At 31.1% G+C, this 18,660-nt stretch overlaps 1 protein-coding gene across 7 annotated transcripts in view; it reads right to left on the bottom strand.

Annotated features, from left to right (window-relative positions):
- Positions 1-18,660, bottom strand: part of LOC107446990 (zinc finger E-box-binding homeobox protein zag-1) — a 499,470-nt gene that overhangs the window by 136,689 nt on the left and 344,121 nt on the right. For 2 of the 7 annotated variants that reach the window (XM_043039305.2, XM_043039304.2), the window contains exon 2: positions 12,346-12,392. The exons of the other annotated variants lie outside the window; for them this stretch is intronic. The gene's annotated coding sequence lies outside the window, so the exon portion shown is untranslated. The remainder of the gene's footprint in view (positions 1-12,345; positions 12,393-18,660) is intronic. 7 annotated transcript variants of the gene reach the window in all.

Below are 18,660 nucleotides of genomic sequence, written 5' to 3'. Positions count from 1 at the left end.
CTATGCTATAAGTTAGAATACGCAAAAGTAATATTCTATTTTAGAATGTATTGTGTACTATCAATTAAAAGATGCAGCGACATTTTTTCAGATGCAATAACGAGCATTATAAAATAACGAGCATTATAAAATAACGAGCATTATAACAGTATAGATAAAATAAACACCAATATAGAATAATATTCGCGAATATTATTTTATAGTTGTATTTAGAGTTCACTCACATTATCTCACAAATTCAATTAAAACCATTTAAAGATTCAATAACACTCATTTATAGATTCACTAACTTCATTGCATAACTGCTTAATTCTAACATTATTTTATCGATTAAATGACACTCATTAGAGATTCACTAACACTGTTTTACAGATTCAATGATATCCATTAAGAGATTCACTAATGCTATTTTTCAGATTCAATAACATCTATATAAAGATTCACCAACATCCATCTGAAACTAAATAACATTATTTTACAGCTGTAATAACACCCATTTAGAGATTCACTTATGCTACTTTAAAGGCTCGATAGTATTCATTAAGACATTTTATAACGTTATTTCACAAATGAAATGACACTGATTAAAGATTTCATAACAATATTTTCAGATTTCGTAACATCTAGTTATAAAGATTCAGTTTTTCCTATTTAGAAATTCGTGAAAACTGTTTCATTATCTTTTTAGATATGAAATAACACCAGTTTTCATCGCAAATGCATGCACACATTAATATAATAACAATACTAACTTCAAAGAAAAATACGATGGTTTAAGTACATACATTGTGTCCATCAAAAGTCTTCTTGAAAATGGACACTACAAGATAACATTTATAGTATCTGAAGCCCTTTCAATAGTTTGAGATAAAAAAGACTGTGAATCTAGATGCTGAGACACTTTTTAACTTCCTGTCTCAAAAGCTCAAAAGGATTGAGATCTGGAGATTTTGGTGGTCATTATAACAAAATGAAGTAACAAATTAATCCTTTATGATGACAGTAGTATGGCAAGACCTTTTTAACATGCTGAAAGTACCCCAACCCTCAACGTATGGAAAATTATCAGCATTGCAGGAAATGCATGGTCAAAGGTCAGTAACAATGATTAATCATGATTCAGGGTCTAAAAGCAAGTCGGAAAAATATTTTCCTTCATTACACTCCACTCCACTAGTCTTCTAATAGCAATAATATGATGTAATAAGTCGCGTGTATCTAAGGATGCAATGATCATACGAATCCAATTTTTTTCAAAGTTTAGATATTCTTTAAACCTGCAAAGTAATTTACGATTAAAAAAAAGAACGCAATTAATTCATTTAATATGAATTTCAACTATGTTAAAAAATTTTCATATCATCTTTTACTCTATTTTTTATGATTTTTCTTTTCAATCTTAACTTACGCTAATGAGGCAGTTTCAAACGCTGATATCTCTCGTTTATTTTAAAAATATATAAATAGTTCGTAAAAATTAATTTTTAATTATTTAATATTTTTTATTCAGAAAATGATTATTTTTTTTTTGACATACTGAATTGTGTACAGCAATATTTTGTATCATAATATTTTATACCATACAAGAGACTGCCACAGATACATATTATTCCTCCTTCTTTCCTTTCGGCTATACTCAATTTTTTAAATTTATTTTTGCTATTATTTTCTGGCAACAAATTAAAAGAAACTATTAAACAATCGATACAATTAACGAAATTTGATGCGAAAAAANACAAATGAAATGACACTGATTAAAGATTTCATAACAATATTTTCAGATTTCGTAACATCTATTTATAAAGATTCAGTTTCTCCTATTTAGAGATTCGTGAAAACTGTTTCATTATTTTTTTAGATATGAAATAACACTAGTTTTCATCTCAAATGCATACACACATTAATATAATAACAATACTAACTTCAAAGAAAAATACGATGAATTAAAAGCACATATATTGTGTCCATCAAAAGTATCTCTTCTTGAAAATGGACACTGCAAGATAACATTTATAGTATCTGAAGCACTTTCAATAGTTTGAGATAAAAAAGATTGTGGATCTAGATGCCGAGACACTTTTTAACTTCCTGTCGCAAAAGCTCAAAAGGATTGAGATCTGGAGATTTTGGTGGTCATCGTAATAACAGATTCACTGATATCCACTTAGAGATTCACTAATGCTATTTTTCAGATTCAATAACATCTATATAAAGATTCACCAACACCCATCTGAGACTAAATAACTTGAAAATGGACACTACAAGATAACATTTATATTATCTGAAGCACTTTTAATAGTTTGAGATAAAAAAGACTGTGGATCTAGATACAGAGACACTTTTTAACTTCCAATCTCAAAAGCCCAAAAGAATTGAGATCTGGAGATCCTGGTGGTCATTTTAACAAAATGAAGTAACAAACTATTCCTTTATGATGACAGTAGTATAGCAAAACCTTTTTAACGTGTTGAAAGTACCCATCAACATAGGAAAAATTATCAGCATTGCAGGAAATACATGGCGAAAGGTTAGTAACAATTATTAATCATGATATATTATTCAGGCTCTAAAAACATGTCGGAAAAATATTTTCCTTCATTACACTCCAGTAGTCTTCGTAGTACACTCCAGTAGTTGTAGTCTTCTAACAGCAATAATATGACGTAATAAGTCACGTGTATCTAATGATGTAATGATCATACGAATCCATTTTTCTAAAAAGTTTCGGTATTCTTTAAACCAAAACAAAGTTATTTGCGATTGAAAAAAGAACGCAACTAATTAATTTGATTTGAATTTAAACCATGCTAAAAAAGCTTCATATCATCTTTTACTCTCACTCTTTACTTACGCTAATGAGCCAGTTTCAAACGCTGATATCTTTCGTTTATTGTAAAAACAAGTAAATAGTTCGCAAAAATTTATTTTTAATTATTTAATATTTTTTATTTGAAAAATGACATTTTTTTTGACACACTGAGTTTTGTAAAATACTTTGTGCAGCAATATTTTTTTCATAGTATTTTATACCATAAAAAAGACCGCCACAGATACATATTATTCCTCCTCCCTTTCGGCTATACTACATTTTTTAATTTTATTTTTGCTATTATTTTCAGGCAACAAATTAAAAGAAACTATTAAACAATCGATACAATTAACGAAATTTGATGCGAAAAAAAACTTAATAATAAATTTGCTTTTTTAGGTACAAACAAAGACACACAGAACAATAAGAAAAATAAACTGATTTCTCCGTCGATTGCATAATAATTAGAGAGACCATCAAACATGATAAACTCATTGTAACGAACATAAACCTCAATAAAACGAAAATTGAGAATGCATGAAGAGCAGATAACATTGTAAGAATCATAAACAGTAAACGAAACAACAATAACATAACGATGCCATCAAGTTAAACACAATGAAGTGTTTATTGCCGAAAATGTCAAGATTATTCAACCCCCAAAAAATAATTACAAATTACCATCGAAGTAGAAAAGTCCTTTTCGGCGTCAATTCATCCAAAACTTACCGTTCCAATGAAATCACTAAAGATAACACAAAACCTTTTCGAAGCAGTACCACCGGAACAGAACAATTTAAAACATAAAGAGAACAAGACAATTTCGAATACACCCCACACCTTTCCCTCGTTCTAAAAGGTGATGCCGTCAACGACGACACTATCGAATTTTCCTTTTCGAATAGAACGGGGAAGAGCACGATACACACCATAGAAATAAATATAAAAAGGCGCTATCTGCTGAAGGGGGTGTTGAGAATTAACCGAAAGAGAAGGGGGGGTTAAGGTAGTTAACCGTCACAGATGCGAAAGTAATCAATTTCATTCGTCTTTCTGGAAGACCTACCTTCAACTATTCTTTTACAAAGAAAAAAAAAAGAACGAAAGGATGTTAAGCGGGGGTGGAGAGAACAGAGAATATAGAAAGAAAGAGGAGTCATCGAATTTCGATTCCCCACTTGCTTTTAATTGCTTTTCTTTTCAGCCATTAGGTTCGAAGTCGCTGGATTAATCAAAGGATCGCTCGCCGTGTGGCGCTCACAATCGCAGTTCGCGGGAGGGTGGGCTGCCAGTCTCGGCGACTTTTAAAAGGACACATTTTTCCTTTTTTTTTCCCCTCTCCCAAACTACTTTTGTAGATCTACTAACGTGATTGTCAGCACTGCTTAGGTAAGAAAAGACAGGAGAAAACGGGGGAGGAATAAAATTGTTTCCCTCTATGCGATTTTGCCATTAATCCGGAGTCTAGATGTTAAGAATAAAAAGAGAGGATAAAAGGTAATTACCACAGTGAAGGGTTTTAAAAAAAAAAAAGAATCGATCATTTTTATACAATTATACAATTGAAATAAGTAATTGAGTTAGACAAACTTGATTAAGCAAAACACTAAGGAGACAAGCGAACTTATCGGGATTTAAAAATTTGTTCTGGAATTTAGAAGATTCACTTGACGATAAAACCATTTACAATGTCGCAGGAAATCAAAATAATGTAAAGTAGAAAATCATAAACGCAGAATGGCAGTTTAAAACTATTATTAAACGAAAGCAATAGTTTTAATGTGAAAGGTCTGTAAGTACGAATATTAAAGTCATTATCCGTTAAGATTAATGTAGGACAAACTTTACATTCCTAATAAGACATGTATTTAACTATCACCAAACTTTTACGTAACTGACAGTTTAATTAAACGATTGCTATGATTTCTATGTTAAGATTGTTTTCACGCAAATTTTGCATTCATTTTAGAAGTTTTAAGTAGATGGGTGGTGTAATTAAATTAAAATGAATTAAAATATACTGAAATAAACTAAATGCTTCAAAATTCTGTTCTCGTTCTTGTAAAAAAGTTACAAGTAATTTAAACAAATCCTTTAAAAAGAAAGTACATGTTTCTTTAAGTATATATAAATTTTGCGTCTATACTTGTAGCATTAATTAGCACTACAATTTCGAAACTGCTAGCATGCGAAATATATGCTTAGGACTGGTATGGAAGATAAAACAAATTTGAACATGTTTCTCGCACGGAAATAAATGAAATGTTAATTTCATATACAATAAATATGAAGGTGTCAATAAATACAATTAATATAAGTGTTTTAAGTCTTTAACATTTGTGCTACTATTTTGAAACTCTGCTACTATTCCAAATGTATAATTCCATATATTCGCATTACCACTGTTACTTCAAAAAAAATATATTTATTTATTTATTTAATTTTTTATATTTGCAAATGATTAGGCAAAGTTACAAATATTTCAAGAAATTGAATTGAAAAAAGTCACAAAATATAATAGAATTTAAACTAAACTGGAATTAGAAAGAAAAATTTCATGAGAAAAAAAAGCAGTATAATAATTTTAAATTAAAAAAAATAATAAAACTGAAGTATATTTCCTAATAAACTATTTGACGAAATTATTTGTTTTTCAACAATGTGTTTAACCTCTCAGCTGTAAATATTCTGTCTTTCCATAACTGCAAATATTGAACATTTTGAAATTAATGATTTAATTTTAATAATCATGACAAATAATTTGAACTAAATAAAAATTCACAATTTGGATTTTCCGCTGGTTCACAATCAAATTCTGTCCATTTCACGAAACTGGTTGCCCCTGAAAAAGTTGTTTTTCCGCATTTATAGTGACTAATAAGAAAAGCAAAAACAACTTGCTGTGGGGAGAACAGCCTGCAACTGTCATTTTGTTTTTTTAACAATGGTTTAAAATAAAATATATAAAAACTGAAATTATTTCAGACATTTCTGGATAATTTGAATGCTCATAAAAAACTATTCACACTAAGAATTCCTCATGCTAGTGAAATATTGAAACATTTTATGTATTCACAGTTCATAATCAAGCTGAAATAGTTGGTATTCCTTTAATTATTCCGGCATTATACACACTCCGGTGTCTCACATTTAATATAGGGAGGAAGTTTAAAACATGATTTTAGACTTAAATAACATTTTTTCACCTATGCAAAAATTAAATTAAATCAGGGGTAATTGTGACATAAAGTGAACTATCCTAAATTTTAGTGAGCAAAAAATCGATATCAATCTATATACCAAACATGTTTCATATTTAACATAATTTTTTGAATAAGCACTTATAATTACTAATGAAGAATATCACACCTTTAGAGTAACTTATTAGAGAAAAAACGTACTTCTTACAAGAATCGCGATATTGGATTTTAAAATCGCGTGAATATGAATCGCGATATTGATATTGGATTTCAAAATCCCGTGAATATGAATTGCGATATTGGATTTTAAAATCACGTGAATATGAATCACGATATTGGAATTTAAAATCACGTGAATATGAATCGCGATTTCGGATTTTGAAATCGCGTGAATATGAATCACGATATTGGAATTTAAAATCGCGTGAATATGAATAGCGATATTAGATTCTAAAAACGCAAAAATACAAGTTGACATATTGAATTCTTAAATGGAGTAAATACGAATAACGAAGCATAATGAATACATATTGCAATTAAAAAAAAAAAATTACGCAATTAGTATTTATTTATTTACGTAATAAGTAAATAAACAATTGTTATTTTTATTCCTACATTTTACTTGTTTTTGGAACACTTTTAAGTTTTTTAATCATTGTATATGAAAGAAGTTAAAAACTTAATTTCAAATAGTTTAGAATAGTTCAATTCACACTGTAAGTCTTTTGTTTAGTTTTTTTTTTAGCGTAGTTTAAATTTTGTTAAAACATAATGAAATGAACATGTATGGTTAAAACAGAAGATTTAAAATATCAAATTACTTCACTGAAAATAGCCAATTGCAATATAATTTGTCATTTGTATTCTTATAATTTTTAATAGAAACTAAATTTTACGTCATTTTTTTGGTTTTCATTGCCATTAATGTATTTGTATGTATCGAATGCCGAACAAGGCATGGATAATCTTTTATTCTCTTTACTATCTGTTCTTACTGTGGGAGCAACGTTCGCTCACCTAATATGGTGCCCTTGAAAGAGTAGTCAACAAATCTGCCATAATACGCCTAAATTGACTGAATGTTAACCCATGTGGGCATTGGGGGAGGGAATAGAAAAAAGGTTATTTGGAAAAATAAAAAGAAGATAAAAATAACTGCATAAAATAATTCCCACCTTATCTTTTAGAGAGACACTACCGAAAAATAAATTTGGGCAATAAATATACGTTCCCTGGATAAAGAACTCGGAAAGTAACATCAGGAAAAAGTAAACCCTACCATTCGATGCGTAAGAAGGTTCGATCGGCAGTGTTCAATACTAAATGATTTTTAATGGGTTCTCAAGGTTCTAACCTCAGGGTTCAAGAATGAACCTCCTTTTTCCACTAGTAATCATCGGGGTGAGGGCCATTTAAACATTTCGAACAAAAAAACAAAAAAGAATTCTTCCCTCCGTTCTAGAATCTTTGAAATTTTTCGATACACATAAAAAGAAAGAGCGGAGAAATTAAAACTTGCGGTCGATTACATATGAGAAAGGTACTCCTGGCGTATGGTATTAAATAAGCTGAGAAATGAAATTCGAATTAAGAAATCGGAAACTGAATAACTTCATTTTTTGCATTAAGTATTCCAATTTTTCACTAAAAAGGTCTCTTTTTTTATTTCACCTTCGTCATTTGCATTAATATTATTTGATTTTGAATAACAAATATAGTAAAAGTATTAGAATTCAATGAATAGTAAATATTTTCTTTATATTTTTTCAATGAATGAGTACAAAACTATTGTTTCAATTCTATTTATTTTGTAACATATGAATATAAAACATATGAATACAGCATATAAACATAAGATATGAATATAAAACATTGAAAATGAGTGTTATAAACTAGACATCAGTAAATGTAGTCTCTTGTCGGATATAAAGTATTATCATAAAAACTAAGGTATATCGCTTGTTTTATAATTTTATTTTATAGCCGTCGTTGAACAGCCGACCCAATTTTGGGTTTACGACTACTTATGTTCAACTCCGCAGCCTTGTAATTTGAACGCTATCCAGAAGACAAGGAAACTACTGGATTAAGTATTGAGAGAGATTTCCCTTCGTGGAGGACTTTCTGATGGAACTAACCCGCATTTGCGGTACATGGAGAAGAAAACCTTGAAAACCTCTCATGGTTAGTTTCAGGGCAAGGAGACTCTAGCCCATGATTCGCCTACCACTGAGGATATTTTACGTCAGCACTGTGCAAGCTGGATGCGTAATTCGTATCGACCAGTCGTCGCTGAGGTTTGAACCCGGTTCACCTCATTGGAAAGTGAACGCTCTGTCCCCTGAACCATCAAGTTTCTTGTTTTATCATTAGCAAAAGTAGACAAATCCAGGGATCAAACCCTGGAAACTCCCTTTAGATCTGCAACCGGACACCCTAACCAATTGCGCCATGCCCTCTCGCTCAGCAAAGAAAACTTTATTAACAATATGTTATTTAAGTGGGCAGAAATAAGCAGCCAAAGAGTTTTACACGCCAATTTCCATAATATTAACTTTTGCAGACACAACAATAAAATAATTGAAGGATTTTCATTTTTAAAAAAAACCAACATATAAGTGGGGTTTTTTTTCCGGCAATATTTTTGACAAACTGTTTTAATTCATTTTTCCTGTACTTTCATTAAAACGTAAATGAAAGAAAAAATAGAGCAAAATCGGTTTATTTGTAAGAATAATTTGCTTTTAACTTCCCATTTCTGCCCAACTCATTGTTCAGATTATCAATTCTAAATTGAGAATGCTAGGAATGAAATCTCATCAGTTTGATAGATTCTCGGGTGTGTTTAATGATTGAAACCACATTCTCATATGCATATATGCATCACAAATTCATCTAGTATATATATATATATATATATATACGCTNATATTATGCTAGGATTATTTATATGATAAATAAATTATCAAATGAGTTTTTTGATAGATAAGTACTAATAATAATCATTTGAAAGATATAGAGAATTATAATGAATAATCATGCAAAAGAGTTTAAATGCCAGTAAAAATTAATTACTTCAGTGAGTTTAGCATTCTGTATCTATTGTGTATGAAAAAATAATGCAGAATAGATTCATAAGCATTTCATTCTTTGAGTATTCATTCATTCGTAAGTACCATTCGTAGTAATCATTCAAATAAACATTTCATCCGTAAACAATTCACCGAGTATGCTAATAAAACTAAACTTTAAACTGGAATTGGCACAAAATCTTTTTTTTAAAAAAATCATAAAATTCGCTGAAGATACATTCTAACATATTTATAAATTACCGTAAATAAACGTAAATCAAATGCAATAGAAAACTTCAATACGTTGTCAACGGTTAGCTAAAAAGGATTCGACACAGATAATTCTCGATACACAACAATGGGAATTCGTATTTCCATTTCCGCAACAAACTAGATATCTGATTATGCCTGAACAATAATTTCGAATTCAAAAGGGCATTTTTGGAAGACAGCCGAAGTTTTATTTCGATGAAAAAGGTACTAGAATTTTCTATGAAAGGGAAGAAGGGTAAGGAGAAAAAAAAAAGAGAGAGAATGGCAGCATGTACTACAGAACTTGCAGTTAGTTTTCAACTAACAATAATCCCTAACATGCTGACAAAACGAGAAGGATTTTCCCCCACTAGTCATCACTTCCCCATTATTCTGTGGCTTTTTCCCTTTCAAACGTCCATTGAAATCCTAATTGATGACAAAGGTATCAAGTCAACCAAAGAAAGAGGCAAGAAAATGTTCGTCCCATTTGCTTCAAGAACTCAATTACAAGAAGAAAGAGTTGGCAGTGGCTGAAATTTTCATTGAGTATGCATAAATCGAGGCCAATGACAACAAAAGAAAAGTACTTCATGCCACTGCTGGTGGTAAAACGGGAACTTGCCCCGTTATAAGTACCTTCAGAAACAACAACTAGATGGTCTGAAAAATAAGAAATGTTCCAAGATCACCCTCTGACAATGGGCATAAAAGAAAATTTCCTCTTCCCACCCAAAAGATGGGTCCGACTTTTGTTGCGTTTTGTTGGACGCCGAGTCACCCAACAAAAGGACGAAACAATCGCTTGCAACTGGGCGCCCCCCCCCCCCATTGAAATACTAGAATTATTGATAACCTCGCCTCCAGACGCGTAGACCAGCTTCTTAAAGAATAAATGATGTCTCTAGGACCCATCTAAGAATATTCTTTTTCTCTTTTCCGAATCTGAGAATGTGTGTGTGCTCGCTCCTCTTATTCGAACACTCGAATCTCGTTATGGCCTATTAATAACATACAACAATAACTTTGCAACTCCTTTTCTTGAGTTAGTTTTTTTATTTCCTCGGGTTCGGCGAATAGTGACGCCTAAGCAGTGATTACACACACCCTGAGTTCTTTTTATTTATTTATTTAAAAAAAAAAAAAAAAAAAAGAATAAATGTTTTAAAGCTTCGGAATTTCGCGATAAGGAAGGACAATAGATGTTATAATTTTTTCCCCCAGCATTTCCCTCGTCATTCATTTTTTAACATAAAGCAACCCATTTTTTTGAAGTAAATTATTGTGAACTATCTATAAGCAAGAAAGGTATTCACACTATAATGTTCTCACATTAATTTACTAAGTTATTCAAATCACTATTAGAAAAATACATTATATTATACGCCATTAGACGGGAAGTCTTTTCAGGAGAAATTTGTGTCCATTAACGTATCCTTCACAAATCATTAAAGTGATTTTGCAAAGCGTTACGGTTTTCTTTAACGCTGCTTGAGGTTCACAGCGCACGTGCGAACATTTTCCAACAAATCGCAGTATCGGAAAATAAAGAGTAAAAACTAAGGTTAATATAAAAATGTGGCGTAACTACCACTACAATTATTAAAAATCAATTCACTAGTATATAAGACATGCTAATTCGATTCAATCTAGAGGCACCTTTATTTAGATGAAGGTTGACATTGTGGAAAGACTCTTTCCCCACATAAAAAAAAGAAAATCTCTCTATTTCATCTAAAGAAAATCGAAAAAATTCATCTAAGAAAAGCCCAACGTCGTCCAATATGTTTTCTGAGTATCAGAAGGACAGTGATAGTGTTCATTAACGTATCCTTTACAAGTCATAAGAGAGATTTTGCAAAACGTTTTATGATTTCCTTTGAAGCTCTCACAGCGCATGTGCGAAAATTTCCAAAGAAATCGCAATATCGATAATAAGGAGTAAAACCTAAGGTTAATATACGACAAACATCATGGAAAATCTCACTTTTCATCTAAAAAATAGGACAATCCCAATGCACTCCAATATATTTGATGCTGAACATCAGAAGGACAGAAGTAGTTGAATTTTAACGTTTCTTAAAAGTAAATTTAAAACCACATCGATTTACACTTTTTCTCTATTTTTTGAACTTTGTTAACAAGATAGAAATAAAATGTTCTTTTTTTTCTTCTTTTTTAATCGAAAATCCGGGTCTCAGATCCCAAATTTATTCCTTAGCAACAACAGCTATGTTCCTAACTGAAATAAAAATTAAAAAAAAACGTTTCTGTAATGAGTAGAAATATGCTATTCGATTCAAATTCGCCGTCGCAATAGTTTTAAGAGTTCTTTAGATAAAAAAATAAAATAAAATAAAATAAATAATAAAAAAAAAAGAATTCTATTCGATCTAAATTTATTCTCGATTCTTTTAGGAGAAGATATCGAACGCTTAAAACTAAAATTTAAAGTAATTAAATTGTCAGAAAACAGTAGAAATTCATTTCGCTTTTTTTTTTTTCCTTCACTATTTTATTTTTTCTTCTAGGTTTTTGTTACAGCAACTATGTGGAATTAATGCCAAAAGTAGTATTTTTATTCAATGAAGAAAAAAAAAAGGTTTAAGTTAAATTATATAAATCATATGATGAATTTAAATTCCTTCAACAGGTTGTCGGTAAAATCGTATTTGAAACCTGCACTAATGTAACTAACTGGTAAAAAATAAATTGTTTCTTAAACATTTTGGATCGTAAAATTATAGTTTTTCGTATAGTAAAATCGATACAATGTTACGGAGTAAGTTCGGTCACATAACATGGTAATAAATCGCTATATCTCTTTACCCATAAACTAGACCAAAAGCGTTACTATCGGATCTGATCTGATCATAGTCAATGAAGAATAATAGTCGGTACTCAAAAACGTTAGTATCTATTTAGAATGAAGGAACACTTTTAGTTCATTTTCTAAATCGGTTTTAACTAGAAAGATATACTATAACACATAGACATAATGTAAATAACTCACCCTATAAAAACTTACAACTAGAACTTCCATTTAAATTGTTTTCTTACCTGAAAAACAAAACGAAGAAAGCATATTAATACACAATACTGAATTTAAAAATATATTTATCATTAGAACATGTGTCAAATTTTAATAATTTATAGACTTAAACATAATTTAAACAATATTAATGATTATTTGAGGACATAATTTTCAATAATATTATGCAATCACTCATCTTGGTAGTTGTTGTTGTTGTTCATTTACGTCGCACTAGAGCTGCACAATGGGCTATTGGCGACGGTCTGGGAAACATCCCTGAGGATGATCCGAAGACATGCCATCGCAATTTTGATCCTCTGCAGAGGGGATGGCACCCCCGCTTCGGTAGCCCGACGCATCCTGGAATGTTTCTTTCAACAAAATCGAATCTTATGTAGGAGTTTTAAAAAACGATTACGTGAATAGGAACAACGACAATGATCGTATTAAGTAAATTGATAATCACGTGAATACGAATCGTGATGTGTAGTTCGTTAAACGCGTGAATACGAATCACGATGTGTGTGATTTGTAAATCCCGTTAATATCAATCGCCATGCAAGGTACGCCAACCTAGGTGATTCCAAATACGATTCTTAAATTGCGAACTATGGTTTCTAAATCGTGAGTAGAGCTATATAAGTAGTAAAACTACTGTAGTCGCTACTTTTTTTCGTAGTTTGTAGTGTAGTGTGTTAAATTTTTAAAAAAGTAGTGTACAAACTGGTTCATGTAAACATGAATAAATAATTCTTAATTATTCCCTTATATTTTATGTAAATCAATTTCTTATTCAAATCCACTTTGAACATAAGTGTAAATTAAGTTCCCCAGCAAAGTTCGTCTCTTTAAAATAGTGAAGTTGTAACTAAATTCCAAAGTAGTTTGTAATCACTACATTTAAAAAAAAAAAAGTAGTTGTAATTAAGTACATTTATAACAAAGTAGTTGTCGCTGAAGTAAACTACAAAAATAATGTTCCAACCACTGTCGTGGAATAACCGTTACAATTGATTTTCGCGAATTTCAAGAATAAAATTTATAAAATTCCGTGAATTAGCGGAAAATTCACATGTATGTAATTACAAACAATTTAGCTATTACTTCCTAGGAATGCTACTTTCAACAAAATCAATGCTTGCATAAGTCGAACTTTTAATCAACATCCCCTTAACTCACTCAATAAAATGATGGATGTGAGTTGCCGGTGACCCTCCCCCCCTTTCCCCTTTCAAGGGGGCCCGGCGAGGGTCATTAACTTTGCTGAAGGAATAGCCGTCCGCTTATGCTAATTTTCAATCCGGCCGAAAAGAGGGAAAATTCTGGCCGGCAAGGTAGCCAACAATATCCTAGATTCTGGTATCCGGCACTCGGTCACGCTTCACTGTCATTTATAACGCACGCCCGATTAGGCGTAACCGCCGACACAAAGGGAAAAGCGCACCAATTATCTACGTGCATTTTCCCTGCGCTTTTCCCTTTTCTCACAGTCGGTGTTGATGAGATGGGTATCATCATTAATGGACGATTCTGGCAACTTTTGTCACCTTTTGGCGCGTTAATGATGTCAACTAATGACTAAGTATGGATATACCTCTCGCAGGGCGACTCTCTGATGGGGGGAGAATTTAATTATATTTGTTCACTAATCTGAATTTTCGAACAACAAACAGATGCCCAACTCATTCATCGGTTTATAAAAATTAATTAAAGGTTGAATCAATCTGACCGATCTTGACATTTTCGCGTTTCGAAAATTGTATTATTTTAATCAAGCCAAAATGATCCCAGATTTTTTTTAAAGCATGAACATCATGGCAGCTGCAAATAATTAAAAACGGGGTTCAGGCACCAAAAAAATAAATAGATAAATAATAATAATAATAAATGAAATTTTTAAAAAAAGAAACGAAGAAATGAAATAAAATACAGAGCACGGAAAACCAAAAATCAGTTATACAACAATCACTCTAAAAAATTGGAAATCAAAAGTGGAATACTGATTGTAAAGTATGAATTATTCGGCCAATGATGAGTGTCATTTTCGATTTAAAAAAAATATACTATTTGAAGCATAGTTAACAAAAATAAACAACTTAAAAAAGAAATCAACAGTCACTACAACATACCTTTCTCAATCTAAGATACAATAAATAAAAAATTTAAACATATTCTACTACTTATTTTTTCATAAATCTTAAATTTTTAAGAAAAGGATGTCAACTAAAACATAGTAAACAAGAGAGGAAAAAAAATAAAAATTTCCCCCAAGAAAACAATAATTGCTGTAGACATTTTTACAATTTAAACTGGAACATTGACTTTTGTAAAACAGATGCCGACTCAAAAATAAAAAATAAAAACAGTTTTTTTTTCCAAAAAAGTCAGCAACAATCACCGGTTATATAATTTTTCGCAATCTGAAATTATTGAACCTTCCTTACATCTGAATCATCAAAAAACAAATGCCGATTGAATTTCAAGAGACTTATCAAGAAAATAAACAAACAATCGGTGTGAATCAGTGCAATTTGAAGTGCAATAATATAATTTTAAAAACACGTTGATCATAATGATAAAATACCATTTATTTTATTGTTATCCTGAATTTTTGAGAAACGTATGGATATTGTTGCACAGAACACAAAAATTAAATATTGAAAGGAAAAAAAAAAGAGAGAAATGATTACTGTTAGGAAATAAATCGAAAAAATTTAAGATTTTCTAAAACGATTTTGTACATTACTAATGTTATATAACCGTTCGATTTTTCAACATCAATAGCACAGGCTTGGTTGATAGAATTTCAAATAATGCTTTCATAAGTTATTTTAATAAATTATAGACATATATGTATGATATTAGATTGATTAGAAAGTCATTGCGGTTTTTCAGCGTAAGATAAAACTCCTTTTTTTTTCTACACAAAAACTGAATATTTAATCAGTCAAATATCTTTCATTTTGTTCGATGACCTTTTGCAATCATGATCCCAGAGCCTCGATGACTCAGGGGATAGAGCGGTCGCCTTCCAATGAGGTGAACAGAGTTCGAATCCCAGCGATGGATGGTCGATACAAATCCGCATCCGGCTTGTACCGACCACAGTGCTGACGTGAAATATCCTGTGGTAGACGGATCATGAGTTAGAGTCCCTTTGCCGTCAGGCTGACCGTGGGAGGTTCTCGTAGTCTTCCTCACCATGTAATGCAAATGCGAGTTAGTTCCATCGAAAAATCCTCCACGAAGGCAAATTTCTCCCAATACTTGATCCAGGAGTTCCCTTGTCTTCTGGATTGGTTTAAAACTAAAGAGGCTACTGAGTTGAACATTAGTAGTCGTAAACCCAAAAATTGGGTCTGCTGTTCAACGACGGTTATATATTATATAATCATAATCCTACAATCACAGAACTTCGAATCCTTATCAGCAAAAAACTCAAGTAAGTGCCATTTTAGGTCACCTTAGTTGTTAAAATTTTTATTATTGTTTTGTAAAGGATAAGCCGATGGTGCAAGATCGGAGCTGTCTGAAGGAACACAAATCTGAAAGGAATTGTGTTTCCACCACGATAATGTGAGCCCTCACACATCTTTAGCAACACGTTATGAAATTATTGGAGCTTGGTTGGGAAGTTATGTTTGTTCCGATCTAGTATTATCGGATTATAATTCATTTCAAAGTTTACGAAACTCCTTTAGATGGTGAGAATTTCGGTGATAAATCTGAAATGAAATCATATTTATTCGAATTTTTGGTGACAAGGGAAGCTTTATGACCGCGAGATCATGAAATTACCAGAAAGCTGGCAAAAGATCAGCGGACAGAACGGATGATTACTGATTAAAATTCTTTCATTGTAAAGAAAAAAATTGAGTTTTATTTTACATTGAAAAACTGAAATTAGTTCCATGCCAACACAATAATAAAACATGAATCGGTGATAAATATTTAAAGGCCAACAATAATTTGGTATAACTTCGGTGAGATGGTTCTTTTAAGGAACATTGAGAGTTGACTGTTTCCCTTTGTTGAGTATTTAATAAGCAACTTCGGTGACAAAACTAAATATTCTTTTATGAGGAAAAAGTAAGAGCTTTTTCAGTAACAAAATTTTTTCACTTCTATGATATCATCTCATCCCCCCCTTCCTTTTGCTCCCCCCGACAATAAAAATTTCTCATTTCCAAATTCCATTCAAATAAAAAATATATTTATATATAATTCCATAGAAACATCAGAGCCTCCGATGTTATTTCTTGGAAAGAAAATACCATTCCAAACTGGAACTTCCTCCAACGGAATATATCCGAAAACAAAATTTCTATGAAAACAGTCGCAGAACCAGGGAGTTCTTCCCCCATTATCCCCCGTAACTACCCCATTCCGTGGACCACGGTTGAGATCTTTATCCTCCTTCTATGTCCATTGAAGGAGATAGAATTTCATATTTCGCAACCATCCCACCCCCGCACTGACCATAGGTACATCAACAGTGGCTATTCGCAACACATTGGACAATGTACACCAGACACACGGGAGCCCAAGATCTTGTGTGTAATAAACGGTAGTCTATGGGCGATGTGGGTAACTTTGGCGACGGCCAGGCGGTGACGGGCAATCCCCCACCCCCGGCACTGCCCTAACGCCACTGCCCACTTTAGTGGCTCGCAGAGGTTCTCTTCCTTCCTATTCTGCTCCTCATCCTCTTTACGTTGTTCCTTTTGGAACATTTTTCCCCATCCCCATCTTTTTTAGCTTTTTTTTTTTCTTTCTTATAGGTGATCGTTTCGATGCACCACTTTTTTTTTCTTCTTCTTTGTTTTGGAATGTTTGTTTTTCTTTTTTTCCTTTCAGTGTTCGGTTTACCGCTCCTTTCGAACATTTTTTTGTTCTTTTTGTCTCTCCCAAAGAAGTGTTATCATCGGTCGAAGAATTTCGAAATAATAAGTGATTGTTACTAGTAAATAAGTTATCGCAAGCAAGTAAATAAATCGGATAAAGAGTTATTTTAGAAAGTGCCAGGTGTGTTTTAGTTATTCTTGAATATTGATCAGAGAGGTATAATCGTGTTTTAAATTTTAGTTTTAAATAATTAAAAATTTACATTCCGTCGTTAAATGTCAAAAAAGCTAACAAAGAAAAAGTACAACTGTACAATACGATACAAGTTCAGTAATTAAAATATGAATATAAATTTTAAATGAAATAAATAAGCGGAATGTGCGCAATTAATAACAATTTTTCCTCTATTAATAATTCGCTATTGTTGTTAAATTAACGTTTACAATAAAATAACGATACAACAACAGGTTAAGAACCGAAAAGAAAATGGAAAAATGTGTATAAACAACGATTCTTAAAACAGAGTATTAAAATAGTGATATATAAAAAACATATTTAGTTTTTAATTAGGAAATTTAGTTACTGACAGTTATATTAGTGTAACAGTAATTGAAAGAAAAAAATTTCCTTCACTTTTACTTTTAGCACTTGTTTGTTTCATGTTCGATTGAGTTGTATTTTATGTATTGTGATCAATATTAGATTTTATTACTTAAATAAATCATTTTGTAATAAATTTTTAGGCTAATTTTTTCAAGATATTGATTTTTGAATTATGATTTTTATTATTTTGTTTTTGACTGAACTACTACAGATATTAAAAAAAAAAAAGCTATGCCCAAAATAAAATTAAAAGAAATATTAACAAATAATGCTTTTAGAAAAGTAGTTTTTTATTTTTAAACTATCCTTTTTTTCAAACAATTTTTGTTTCCAAAAATGCTTTTCGTATCTAAAATCACAAAATGGGGTTCTTTTCATTTTGTACTGAAATTATTAATCAATATTGATACGTATCAAAACGAACTCAATCCGAAACTTTTCGCCTTTTAGTTATTTAAAAATAATTTTTTTTTATTAGGAAAATTTTATTAAATTAATTTATTAAATTTTAGTCATCATGATTAAAAAAAATTGTATGCCTCGGTTTTTCACTGAAAGAACAAAACATATTAATTTAAATTTACGTCATATTAGGTACTTGAAAAAAAATTTTATCCTTCAAAATCGTTAAGATATGTTTAAAACTCTTAGAAACAATCTTGTTGACTTAAATGCAAAATTTGTACTGTCGGTAATTTGTGAAATCAGTTACAAGCTCAGTTTCTTTGTGAATAGAATAAATTTTAAATATAACCATTACTATCAAATAGTATCTTTTCAAGCTAGTAAGGTAACTTGTAGAAGTACCTAACGTTAAACCACAATTTACAGTCCGCATTAGCTTTG

The sequence above is a fragment of the Parasteatoda tepidariorum genome, chromosome 3 (assembly GCF_043381705.1).
Source record: "Parasteatoda tepidariorum isolate YZ-2023 chromosome 3, CAS_Ptep_4.0, whole genome shotgun sequence".
Classification (NCBI taxonomy): Eukaryota; Metazoa; Arthropoda; class Arachnida; order Araneae; family Theridiidae; genus Parasteatoda; species Parasteatoda tepidariorum.
Note: the sequence above shows the minus strand (reverse complement) of the source record. Positions and strands in the feature narration are given on the sequence as shown.